The following is a 4725-nucleotide window of genomic DNA, read 5'->3' as shown; positions in this document are numbered from 1 at the left end:
TTCTTTCGTTGAATGTGACTTGCCTGTGCTGCAGAGCTGCTATATAAGCTGGAGACTGGACGTATTGAGCAACGAGCCACCTGAGTCAGTGACTCCTTATATGGACGATAGAGGAAGTTTGGTTGGATTGCTCATCCAACCAAAAAAAGTTTCCCAAACAAGACACTGTAATCATGACGAGATGACTTCTGTTGCTTACATCCAACAGATGATGCTTGGGATTTACCCAGTTTTATCTCACCAATTTATTTTTTTCACCAGAGAAAATTATATTTACAGTATATATGATTTAAAGAATTGCATCTGTTTTCCAGATGCCCATAAATAGGATGAAAACATACATAAATAAACATTTCCATTCCAGAAACTGCAAGTCGTTCTAAAATTGTAGAATGTGCAGCCCAACCATGTAGAGAAATAATTTAAAAGACACATTTCATCTTTTGAGGAGCATTGAATGATATGATCAATAGCTCCAGAACAACTGCTAAATGAAGCTTATTGTGATCTTGTTCTGGCCGACTTTTTTAAGATTGTTTGGATTTGCAATATGTGTTTGTGGTTTTTTTTATCCAATTTGAACCATTTTAGTGAAACTGGTATTTAGTCAAAAATAACAAAGCACTTTTGCAGAAATAACAACTGAGAAATAGCTTACTGTTTTAGACTTTAAATAAAACAAATGCTGTGAAATGGAAAATCCCTTAACGGTTCAATTACTTGTATTTGTTACTTTATTCATTTGAGTAAAGTTTCAGTGCTTGTGTGATTTATGCTCTTTAACCCAGGTCAGTTTATCATCAATATTTCATTTGCAAAGGAAGTTGTATGCCTTGCAAACAGAGACCTGACGTGTCCCGTTGTTATCAGCAAAAGTAGTTACGCTGCATTTGAAATTAAAAGTCCTGCCAGGTAAGGGAGTGTCTTTTTAATCCCGTGGATTAGTCACCGTCCTGCACGGTTTTATTCACACACCACATCATGCAAGTCAAACAGCCGGGGCAATGGTGTCTATCAATGTGAGATAAACGTGTTAGCTGAGGCTGCTTGACTAATGTGACTCATTTGCAGGATCAGATGAATAATTTTGGCCTCGTCATCTGTCTGCTATAACGTCCAGTAATTTGATTAGAAATTAATAAAAATCTGTCAATCACCTGTTTGTGAGTCAACTACAGGTGGCTGTAATATTCCATGGCCTTATTTTTACATGAACGTGACTGGAAAGGTACATTTTAGCCAGTTACTTAATATCGGACAATGAGAAGAACAGTAATCATGTTGTAATGTCACGTATTGTCTCAGGTAAATGAAGCAACACCCAGGAATGCAGACGTTCAGACATAATGAAAGTGTTGTAATAAAAATGCAACAATGATGGTGAAAAATATAAACTTGAACAATTGTCCACAAAAGTGAACAATAAACCTTAGTATATCATGGTAATGTGATCATTTGCTTTTTATTAAGAATCCTTCATTAAAGGTTTTTGTTTGTGTCATTCAAGAAAATCTAGCAGCAATATTTAAGTAAAACCCACCTTTAAATACATTTACATTCTAAATCAAACACTTCCCGAAAAGTCTGTCGAAACTGTGTTTTGATTTGTGACATAAAGGCGGTTATTATCACACGACTCAATAAAACAGTGAGGTAACACTTCCAGCCACTTCCCTAGATTATTCATCAGTAGGCCTATTAGGTAAATTGTGGTTATTGTTGAAAATATACTTGTGAAACACTTCACCGTGACACAACCTAAGGACGTTAGCTGCTGATGGTAGTGAGGCAGACGTTCGACAAACCAAGGTTAAGAAATGGTGTCTGAAAATCTTTTTTTTTTAATTTTTTTTATTTTTTACATTTTACCCCGTTTTTTGGGGGAAGCATTTTTGGAAGATCATTATTCAAAATAATTAAAGTCACCATATTTAATTCTACTATATTTGACTGTACAGTACAGTACAGTATCTCATGACATCAGCAGGGGGATCTTGGTTAAACCGCATGATTCTCACACTGGATGAGAAACAGACAACTCACGTACATTACACTGTTCTGTTTAACTCCAACAGGAAATGAACAAGTGGTCATTACATCAGAACCTAAGAGGGAAGGAGTTTAGTCTGGTTTGGTCTCTTACTCTGCACACAGTAGTGCAGTTATAGCCATAATGCATATGAGAATCTTAAAAAGAAAATCTAAGAACTGTGTCATTACCCCTGTGCTTGATAACTGATGAATAATAACTGCTGGGCTTTGGGGAAATGTAAAATTAATTCTGTTTCCAGAGTTTTCTGTTTGATCTGTAAAATTCACCCTTTTTAGCTCCTTCTTCATAGACCCTGAGTTAACATACAGTATAACTGCCCGACTGGTTACTGTAGATCCTCTCTATAAATATAATTTCTGGTGGACAGTAAAATTAGTCCATTAGGTTACTTAATCATGCAGAGTCATACAGTGTCAGTCTCTGACCACTGCTCAAATAAGGTAGGTTCTCCACCTTTTGTCACCTTAAAGCAGAAGTAAGCGATCCAGTCGTTTTGGGTAATGCTGCGTTCCAGGCAGGCTTTTGAAACCGTAAATTACAGCCTCAAGTCACAACTTACGACTTTGTAGCGTTCCAGGCAACCCACTCGTGTTTTTCCGACCTGTTTTACCGGTGAAAGTCACTATAACGGCCACTCGTAACTTCTGACCCGTGAACTCGTACCAGATCGAACTGGTACGACTTCACAGGTCGGAAAAACACGAGTTACGGGTTGCCTTGAACGCACCATAACAGTCCTCGTCCCTACGTCACCACATTCACGGCGTTCCTTGGCTGCACACACAGCCCTGCATGCCGTTCTCTCTCCTCATTGGGTAAAACTTGTAGGATACGAGAAATGTTTTCTCCTCGGCTCAGAGCAGAGCAGAGTGACTGACAGACCCGTGTTTCAGTCCAAACACTCTATGTAAGTGATTGCTGTCGGAAGATATAACTATTTAAGACTTATATTAACACAAATATATCACTTACTTCTGCTTTAACGAGATTTCAAAATCCCGCGAGAATCTCCCACCTGCAAGTATCGTTTAACTGCTGCAGTCAAGCCACCACTTCATCACGGATTTATTGCATCTTAGACCCATGAGATACATTGTTAAGGATTTTTATTCAAACTCCACTCATTTTCCGGACTGACGGCTCGAACACAAGCATCAACAAACTTTTCCCGGGGAAAGCTACACAGGGCACATCAAGGAGCGCCTTCAAAATAAAAGTACTACTCATAACACAATGAGTAGAGTCGCTTTCTTTTACATTGCTTTACATCCATGGATATGCTCCACAAAAATATAGTCTTATTTTCACTGTGTTCCAAGTAAATTCAGATTTATATTGAAAGGAAACTACCTGTTGTTACAGAATATCTCCTCAGAGAGTGTCACTCATGTAGCACCTTTATTTTGAAATCAGTCCTTACGTTACTTGCAGGTGGGAGCTTTTCACGGGATTTTGAAATCTCGAAGCTAAATCAGAAAAAAATTACCTCGGAAAACAGGAGGAAAAAAATTAGCACGAAAAACAGAAAAATTACACACAAAAAAAACCAGGAAAAAAGATTAGTCAGAAAAACAGGGAAAAACAATACTCAGAAAAACAGAAAAAAAATTACCTAAAAAAAAACAGGGGAAAAAAATAGCCAGATTAACAGGAAAAAAGATTAGTCAGAAAAACAGGAAAAAAATTACTCAGAAAAATAGATAGATAAATAGAATTACAGTGAATGCAAGGCTTCCGTACTGTAAAATGTTATCTACTGTACTTCATAAAATATCAAACAGGTGAAAAAAAGAAAAAAAAAAACTGTTGTCCTTTGTTTTATTTCAGGTGGAGGTATTGATTGATTGATTGATTGATTGATTGATTGATTGATTGATTGATTGATTGATTGATTGATTGATTGATTGATTGATTGATTGATTGATTGATTGATTGAAAACTTTATTGAACAACATTAGACAAGTGTTCAAAAGAATTAAAAACACAATAAAGCCCAAAGGCTTATTTCCATTGTGGTCCTATTTGATGGTAGCTACTCAACGTTTGAAGGATTTAGTTCCTCTACTAAACCATTTCAGCCTCCATTTCAGAGAGATCAGCACATGGGAGAGTTACCAGCTGATACAGACCACTGATTGGCATTTTAAAGACAAATTGTTGGCTCATGAGGATTTTGGTGCAGGCTACATACTATTCTGTTTTAAACTGGAGTCTAATGAATGGGCGGTGTTAAAGCAGAAGTGAGTGATCCGGTCGTTTTCGCTAATGCTGCGTTCCATGCAGGCTTTTGAAATCATAAATTACAGCTTCAAGTCACAACTTACGACTTTGTAGCGTTCCAGGCAACCCATTCGTGTTTTTCCGACCTGTTTTACCGGTGAAAGTCACTATAACGGCCACTCGTAACTTCCGACCGGTGAACTCGTACCAGATCGAACTGGTACCACTTCACGGTCGGAAAAATACGAGTTTCCTTGAACGCACCATAACAGTCCTCGTCGCTACGTCACCACATTCACGGCGTTCCTTGGCTGCACACACAGCCCTGCATGCCGTTCTCTCTCCTCATTGGATAAAAACTGTAGGATACGATAAATGTTTTCTCTTCGGCTCAGAGCAGAGCAGAGTGACTGACAGACCCGTGTTTCGGTCCAAACACTCTATGTAAGTGA

At 38.0% G+C, this 4725-nt stretch overlaps 1 protein-coding gene across 1 annotated transcript in view; it reads right to left on the bottom strand.

Annotated features, from left to right (window-relative positions):
• Positions 1-4725, bottom strand: part of tmprss2 (transmembrane serine protease 2) — a 253688-nt gene that overhangs the window by 46948 nt on the left and 202015 nt on the right. The gene's annotated exons all lie outside the window — the stretch shown is intronic.

This window comes from Trachurus trachurus (genome assembly GCF_905171665.1).
Source record: "Trachurus trachurus genome assembly, chromosome: 14".
NCBI lineage: Eukaryota > Metazoa > Chordata > Actinopteri > Carangiformes > Carangidae > Trachurus > Trachurus trachurus.
Note: the sequence above shows the minus strand (reverse complement) of the source record. Positions and strands in the feature narration are given on the sequence as shown.